Here is a 9260-nt window from a genome sequence, read left to right as displayed (position 1 = left end):
GTTCTGTCCCAGTGGGAAAACCCCTCCCCAATTAGATGCTGACAAGGTTTAAATGCCCAGGCCTTGCTGGGATTTATGATGTGATAGAGGGACAGAATGATGGCACATTCCCTGTTGTTCCCCAGTGACATAATCCTATATAATAAAAGGCTAATATGCAAACGGCCTAACAACTGGTCGCTATGATGCGCACTAACCACCAGGGGGCAGCCACTCAATGCAGGAGCTACCCCTGGTGATCAGTGTGCTCCCACAGGGGGAGTGCCTCTCAGCCAGAAGCCAGGTTCATGGCTGTCGAGTGCAGCAGCAGTGGCAGGAGCCTCTCCCGCCTCCACAGCAGCGCTAAGGATATCTTAATCGTTTGAGTCCCAGGGGGTATTGAAAAAACACTGTCGAAGAATCCCAAACAGCACAACCGCGCTTTCTCTAAATGAGTACGAAAAGACCCAAACAGCGTGATAGCGCTTGTTTTATTTTATGTCGAGAAATACCAAGCAGCGCGATCGCGCTGCTTGGGACTCAAACGGATATTAATTAAAAGGAGCTGTGTGATGTACTTGCGTCAGTAAATCTGAGCGCGCGACTTTTACAATCGGTAACGCACCGTCAGCTGTCCACAATGTTCAAAATGTGCTGGGTTTTCTCGACATAAAATCTCAGCAGCGCAATCGCGCTGCTTGGGAGTCAAACGGTTAAGCCAGTAGTCAGACATCCCCTGAGGGCTCCCGGACTGCGAGAGGGTGCAGGCCGGGCTGAGGGACCCTGCCCCTGAGTGCATGATTTCGTGCACCGGGCCTCTAGTAGATTTATAAGGAAGACAACAGAAAATAACGTTTAGTGGTACATCCTATTTTGGTCTCCCTGTAGCTGACTCAGAATTCTGACAATTTCAAGGGAAAACTAAACAGTGTTATTTACCATGCTTAGTTGTCATGATCAACAGGGGCCCATTGTGGTTCTGTTTTTCTCTTTCATCATCAACATCATCATTTGGCATCACTATCATGGATGTTGCCATTATCACCCTCATCTTCACAGATTCTTCTTACGGGGTGGGGGCGGATTAGGACATGAACAACTCTGGGGACCATTACTCCACCTGCCGCCATATTGATCACAGTTTCCCACACGCTGCCCTGGTGGCCTCATTTCCATTCCCTGCTGCTCCATGCTTCCCGCAAGCAGCTGAGGCATGGCGAGCTCCCTGTGGGTCCTGAAAAAGTGGGCTTCATTCCAGGGGTGAGCGCTTGGGGCCATCTCTTCCTTCTTCCTTGAACAAGGAGTCTTCTCAAGGCGCAAGCATCACAGTCTCCTTTGCTTCGTTCATCTGCTGAAACATGCTGCTTTCCAAACGCCTTTCTCTCGCCAACCTACCTCATCTAACCCAGCTGTCACCATCACCCCGCACCCTGCCTCACTCCCCCCGGAAAATACATGGACTTGTTTCTGTTATTATTGTTGGGGTTCCCCGTGGGAATCTGAGCACCATCAGGGCACAGATTTAGCGTTTCGATTCACCCCAGTGCTCTGCAAGTCTGAGAACGTGAGGGCAGGTGACACGTTCTGTAGATGGATGGATGGACAGATGCACACTTTCGTGCTGGGATCTACGGCGGCCACTTCCATTGGATGTTTCCTTTAACACTCACAGCATCACAATGGAGTGGTCACCACGTATGTTTCATAGCCAGGACAAGCACGGTTCATAGCAGTGACGTTATCTGAGTCTCCACCAGAACCAAGGGGGCACCCACTCACACATGTTGACTGGCTCATCCCCTGTTGTTCCCCAGTGAAATTTCCTTCTTTCTTTCTTTCTTTCTTTCTTTCTTTCTTTCTTTCTTTCTTTCTTTCTTTCTTTCTTTCTTTCTTTCTTCCTTCCTTCCTTCCTTCCTTCCTTCCTTCCTTCCTTCCTTTCTCTCTCTCTCTCTCTCTCTCTCTCTCTCTCTCTCTCCTCTCTCTCTCTCTCTCTCTTTCTTTCTTTCTTTCTTTCTTTCTTTCTTCCTTCTTTCTTTCTTTTTCTTTCTCTCTCTCTCTCTCTCTCTCTCTCTCTTTCTTTCTTTCTTCTTTCTTTCTTTTTCTTTCTTCTTCTTTCTTTTTTTTTTAAAATATATTTGTATTGATTTTAGAGAGGAAGGGAGAGGGAGATAGAAACATCAATGATGAGAAAGAATCATTGATTGGCTGTCTCCTGCATGCCCCACACTGGGGATCGAGCCCACAACCTGAGCATGTGCCCTTGACCAGAATCAAACCCGGGACCCTTCAGTCTGCAGGACGACACTCTATCCACTGAGCCAAACCAGCCAGGGCTATTTTTTTTCTTTTCTGTTCTTTTTAAAGATATTTTTATTAACCAAGCCAAGTCTCCACTGCTCAACCCTCCATGCTCCCTGCAGGGGTGGAAGAGGCTGTCCTAGGCCTTCAGAGCGATTGCCATCTTGCTGGACATGTGAGATGTATTTGAGGGATAAACATCAGGGCACAAAGCAGGAGGATGGAAGAAATAATAGAGTGCCTGCTGCATAGGATGTGTCCATAAAGGTTTCTCGTACACTTGAAGAAAGTGGATTTCTTTACATCTCGGGGACGTGCAAAGGCCCTGGACGTCAGAGCCAGAGGTAGAGCACCAGGAAGGAGGCGGGTGTGAAGAGCATGGAAAGGCAAAGCTCGGGCACTTTCCCACCAGCCTCACGCTCGGGTTCCCTGTGATGGGCAGGCGGGGGGATCTGCCGGTGGGGTGGGGAGTATCTTGAGACAGCAGAGACCGTGGTGAACACCCACTAGGGTGTCCTTTAGTACAGACCTTCTCCACTCTGGCTGCAAATTGGAGTCCCCTGGGAAGCTCAGCAAATAGTTCCCCATGGGAAACTCCCCCCTAATAGAGGAGGAATTGGCGTCAGAACCATTAACAGTCCCCTCAGTGGTGGTGATGTCCAGCCAGGGTGGAGGCCGCTGCCATGGTCCACATGGGTGAGAATGCTTCCTGAGGTCTGCCTCCCATGGAGAGAGGCTCAGACAGCAAATCAATGGCTGCCTTACACTGTGCTCCATTGAAGACAGAATACTTAAGAAGCATTGCACTGTCCTCAATCTAATTTCTCTATGTCATAAAGACAAATAATACATTTCTTCTTAAAGATATATTATTATTGATTTCAGAGTGGCAGGGAGAGGGAGACAGACACATCAAAGATGAAAGAGAACCATGGATCGGCTGCCTCCTGCACGCCCTACACTGGAGATGGAGCCCACAACCCAGGCATGTGCCCTGACTGGGAATCCAACCGTGACTCCTGATTCATAGGTCGATGCTCAACCACTGAGCCACGCTGGCTGGGCAATATATTTCTTTAAATATCCAATAATTTCATTACATATATGTATACATATATAGATGTATCCATTGCTAAAGAATATACTAGTACAGTGGTCGGCAAACTCATTAGTCAACAGAGCCAAATATCAACAGTACAATTGAAATTTCTTTTGAGAGCCAAATTTTTTAAACTGAAACTATATAGGTAGGTAGGTACATTGTTATTAACTTAATTAAGATACTCCTAAGGCTTAGGAAGAGCCACACTCAAGGGGCCAAAGAGCTGCATGTGGCTCGCGAGCCGCAGTTTGCTGACCACGGTACTAGTACATAAATGAACTTTACGTAACTAAGATGATTGTGTGTGCCCTCAAAATAAGGTATGACTCGGTTTAACATTTTCATCTGCATGAAATTCTCAGAAGCAAGAGCTCCTTTGGTTTCCCTGAGTTGCAGCTTTTCCATGTTTCCCATAGAAACAGCGATGCCATTGAAAGTTGCAGCTGAGATATTGGTGCAGCCCCCTGAACCCTGAGAGCGGCGTTACTTGAGGAGCCTCGAGTCATTTGCTGTGACACTTATTTTGTCTGAGAGATGCTTCTTCCATCAGCCCTGTGAGTAAGAGATGTGACATCAGCTCTTTCCGCTGCTGCTTTCTAAAATAACAGTCACGTCCTGAAAAGCAGGCACATGCAGTGACAGGACACAGCCTGCCTTTATTTTTAAACAATTATGTTTTAAATAGAGGCCCGGTGCATGAAAATTCGTGCACTCGGGGGCGGGGAGGCCCTCAGCCTGGCCTGCACCCTCTCGCAGTTTGGGACCCCTCAGGAGATGTCCACCTGCCAGGAGATGTCCCTCTGGCAGCCTGGGAGCCCTCAGGGATGTCCAACTGATAGCTTAGGCCTGCCTCCCCCTGGGGAGTGGGCCTAAGCCACAGTTGGACATCCTTAGCGTTGCTGAGGAGGTGGGAGAGGCTCCCATCATGGCAGCTACACTTGCAGCCATCAGCCCAGCTTGTGGCTTAGCGGAGCTCCCCCTGTGGTTGAGCGTCTGTCCCCTGGTGGTTAGTGCATGTCATAGCGACTGGTCATTCCTGGTAGGTCCGCTGTTAGGGTCAATTTGCATATTACCCTTTTATTATATAGGATCATTGTAAACACTACTGTAACTTTTTCTCCCCAGCCCATCCATGAGCCAAGGTAACTTAGAAAAGCAGAAAATAAAAAAACACAGAAAAAAACACCAAAACAATTCACACCAGGCTTTTTATCAAGAAGAGTGGCTGAAGGCTATTTTCAGAAGAGGGACCAGAGACTGGAGGAAATACCATTGACTGTTTAAACCAGGTCAGCACTTATCTACCATATGAAGCAGCAACGAGCTCTAATTCAGTATAAGTTCCTGTGCTTTGCCAAGGCCAGTGTGTTCAGTGGATAGAGCGTCAGCCTGCAGATTGAATGGTCCTGGGTTTGATTCTGGTCAAGGCCATGTACCCAGGTTGCAGGCTCCTCCCTGGCCCAGGCCCTATTCAAGGCCCGTGCAAGAGGCAACCAATCAATGTGTTTCTATCACATCGATGTTTCTCTCTGTCTTTCTCTCTCTCTAAAAATCAATGGAAAAATATCCTTGGGTGAGGATTAACAAAAATCTATATAATAAAAAGCCAGGGTCATAACGACCGATTACGACTGAAGGCTTGACCAGAATGGAAGTCAGTGCTGGGTTGCCGTGGTGACCCAGCACTGACTGCCTAGGGGGGCTGTGGATCAGGCCCAGAGAGAGGCCTGAAGAGAGAGAGGCAGGGTCTGATCTGTAGCCTCTGTGGCAGCTGTTGATCAGCACTTGCCTCTCTCTTTAGTTCCAGGCCTGGCCAACAGCCACACCTCCATTTCTCTCCAGGCCTCCACTAGGGCTGCTGATCAGCCCTGCCTTTCTGATCAGGCCCCGTTGATAGGCCCAGAGATGCTGACTGGCATAGAAACTGACCTATCAGAACCAAATCTGAGTCAACTGTGAGGAGCCAATGGCTGCCTACGAGGCAGAGCTTTGACACTGACTGGCATAGAAATTGACCAATCAGAACCAAACTGGCTGGTGGAGGAGGGAAGTTGGGGGCAAGATCAGGCCTGCAGGGGAGGACAGTTAGGGGCAATTAGGCCAGCAGAGAAGGGCAGTTAGGGGTGATCAGGCAGGCAGAGGCAGTTAGGGGCAATCGGACAGGCAGGCAGGTGAATAGTTAGCAACCAGCAGTCCCAGATTGTGAGAGGGGTGTCTGACCTCCAGTTTAGGCCCTATGGGATTGGCCCTAAACTGGCAGTTGGACATCCCCCAAGGGGTCCCTGATTGGAGTGGATGCAAGCTTGGCTGAAGGAACCCCCCCCCCCTCCGTGCACAAATTTCGTTCACCGGGCCTCTGGTAATAAAATAAAGATAAATTTCTGCATTCCTGCATCCTGTTAGAAATGAACAAACCCTCCTAACATGTGGGTTTGCTCATTTTTGTTCTTTTCGATGCCTTAATACCTCTTCTCCTCATTGGTGCTCTTGGTCTGCCCCTCCGAGGAGCACCTCGGGGCAGAGGGTGAGCGGTCTGTGGGGAAGGGACCACGTGGCACCAACCAAAACCCACAAGAACTTCCTCCAAAATGGAGAGGAGGTGAGGCAGGGCCACAGCCTGAGGATTCGGGGCTTGGAGAGGCTGGTGCCCCGGGACCTTTGCAGTTCCACGCGCTGCAAACGCGGCCTCTCAGCCCCAGACGCTCACACACAGCACCTGGCTGCGAGCACACGGGAAACCATCGGCTCCAAGCTCAATGCAGTGGCCGTGGCCCTGACCCAAAACTGTGCAGCCCAGAGAAGAGGCGGAGCTGTGGGCTGGGTCTGTGACGGACAGGGCAAAGCCTGGTTGCCATGGCGAAGGGCAGCAGGTGGACATTCCCAGGTAACAGCAGGTGCAGGAGCCGCAGAGCCGGGAGCAGCTGCTCTGCACCTGGCACCTGGCACTGGCACCTGCCCGGGGACTGAGGCTCACGTCACACCTGGGAGGGGAGCCGGTGGGAGAAGGGGTGTCTGGCCTCATTCACACACTCGTTTCCCTCCTGCGGCCTCGGTAAGGAAGAAGCAAACTGTCTGAAGCAGCATTTCAGGCCTCGCTGTTTAATTTAATTCTCGTCCACTCAGTGGGGGCCTCACTAGGTACCTGACTCACTGTGCATTCTTCTGAAAAGAAAAAAGAAAAAAATCCCAACATTGTCTTTTCTTTGTTAATCCCCACCCAAGGATATTTCCCTCCCCGTTGATTTTTAGAGAGTGGAGCGGACAGAGGGAGGGGGAGAGACAGAGAGAGACACATCGGTGTGAGAGAGACACAACGATTTCTTGTCTCCCACATGAGCCCCACCCCAGGCAGGATGGAACTTGCAACTGAGGTACATGCCCTTGATGGGAATCGAACCGGAGACCCTTCAGTCCGTAGGCCGTACCTCTAACCACTGAGCCAACCAGCTAGGGCCAACATTGTCTTTCTTGTTTGGATTTCATTTCCCAGCAGGAAAGTTGAGTGGTTGTTCATTCCCAAGTCCAGTTGGTCCTGAGGTTAGTGTATGGAGTAAACAAAGTCGCTTAATGGGTTAATGGGAACCGGGTTAGATTTACTTGAGACTTTTCAACTGTTCCCTTCCTCTTTCTTCATCTTTTCTTCCTTCCACTTGATGCTATCCTTCTCTTACCAGTCATTTCTGTATCCATGCCCGTTCTCCCAAATGTCCAGCTCAGCCGTGAGGGGCATGTGGTCCCAGAAAATGGGCTGGGACTGGGGTGGGGGTCGGGGGTCGGGGAGGGACGGCCAGCCGGGCCGCCTGGTGCAGATCCCACAAGGTGCTGACTCGAGTTCCCCATGTTTCAGAGGAAGGTCGGTGCTCACAATGAGAAAGTTCTAGAACGAGAAAGGATAGAAACCAGATACAAGTATGGAGGATGATGAAGGCTTTCTTTAATAAGATAATTTTATGGATAGCCTCATGTAGCTCGCCCTGACACACCGGTGCCAGGCACCAGCAATGCAGCTGTGTTTCGTTCCCCAACCTTAGGTATGGGACGAAAAAATATAAAAATAAAGACCATTTCGGCAATTTAAATCATTATGGGGGTTTTAGGAGAAAATACATTCTTTTCAAATTATTTCCTCAGCAACAGAACTAATCAAAACATTAAAGGCTAAATTTAACATTTCCTTGTAAGGGGCACAAATGCAATTATTTCCCTAAAATTGCTATTGATTGCATCCACTCTTTTTATAAAAGATGGTTTCTGACACGTCCGGCTCATTATCCGAGGACCCATTATTCTCGTGTGAATGGAAATGAACATTTCTTATTATGGTGCATATAGAACGATACATGATGTATCATTAAAATCTCAAAATGTACATTCCAGAAATATCAAACCTAACAACATGAGCGTGTTCAAAAAGAATTTTTCAAATAGATTAATTAATTCAAATCTTGCTCCCCAACATTTTCAAGTAATTTTTATCCCCGGGCATTTAAAATGTCTTCATGTGGCAAATGCGACAGGGATTGCTAATTGCCTATTGAAAATCCGCACTCTCCTTTTCCATTAATATCAGAAAGAGTATATCGATAGAGGCAGGGATGTATATTCGGCTATTTCTTTTTATTTTTTAAAATGTATTTTTATTGATTTCAGAGAGGAAGGGAGAGGGAGAGAGAGACAGAAACATTGATGATGAGAGAGAATCATGGATCAGCTGCCTCCTGCACGCCCCACACTGGGGATCGAGCCCACAACCTGGGCATGTACCCCTGAGTGGAATCGAACCTGGGACCCTTCAGTCTGCAGGTCGACTCTCTATCCACTGAGCAAAACCGGCCAGAGCTATATACTTGGCTATTTTTTAAAAATCACCTTTATTTCTTCACTTCCCTTTGCAAACGCAAGCAATGAAACATCTTAGCAGAGTCGCCTGGTCATGGAGGGAGAGCTGGCGGTCCCTCCCTCTCCCTCCTCCTGCTCTCAGGATGAGGCTGCGATCAGCGGTTGCTTCTCCAGGATGGAGGGTGTGCAGCAGAAGGTCAGGAGGCACTGAAGCTGGAACCAGACAGCGGGAAGGACAAGCAGCTACTGGGGTCCCACTGAGCCACACCCAGCCCCGGGCCGCCTGCACCCACTTTCGCTGCATTGAAGGCACTTGGGCTTCAGGCCTGGCTCCCTCAGGGCCAGCACCCCTGGTCAGGATGCCTGCAGATTCTGCACCTGCCGCTTCAGGTGAGCTTTCCCATCTGTGCACCCAGGGCGGGCCCAGGACCTCCCAGCTCATGCTGTACTGCCGGCCCCTCCCTCCATGTGTCACCCAATGGTCTCCTGGGAACTCCATGCAGGCCACAGAGCTACCAAGGGGCAAGGATTCCAGGGACGGGGTGAACGCCAGGAGTTGGTCTTTGTAGTTAGTGATTTGAACTTGAAATGGAAACATGCCTTCATGAGTAAAAGGTTAGCATGCAGACAAGTAACCACACTCAGATGTACCCTGTTTTTCAGATTAGTTCTCTGGTAAGCCAGTTATTTTAAACATTTTGGCATTCTTTATTATCCACCATGCTGTTTTTCTCCTAAAAGTTTCATGTTTCTCTCTATTATCTTAGTTTTATAAGGTAAAGTATTACATTTTGACAACTTTATATCTTCTCTTTGAGCTTTGAAGGTACATATTTATGGGACAGACCTTGGTGTTTGGATGCCAGGAACACAGAAAAGCAGAAGAACTGAAAACGAGGTGAGAAATCCCAGGCCTCTGAGGACAGACCATTCTCCAGGGACACCCGGTTAAACTTCCTATTTTTGTTGCCTCTGAGTTTATTATATCATAAAGCTTTAAAGATACTTCTAAAACTTTTCATCTTAATATACAGTGCAGATT

The sequence above is a fragment of the Myotis lucifugus genome, unplaced genomic scaffold (assembly GCF_000147115.1).
Source record: "Myotis lucifugus unplaced genomic scaffold, Myoluc2.0 scaffold_667, whole genome shotgun sequence".
NCBI lineage: Eukaryota > Metazoa > Chordata > Mammalia > Chiroptera > Vespertilionidae > Myotis > Myotis lucifugus.
This window is presented reverse-complemented; position numbering follows the sequence as displayed.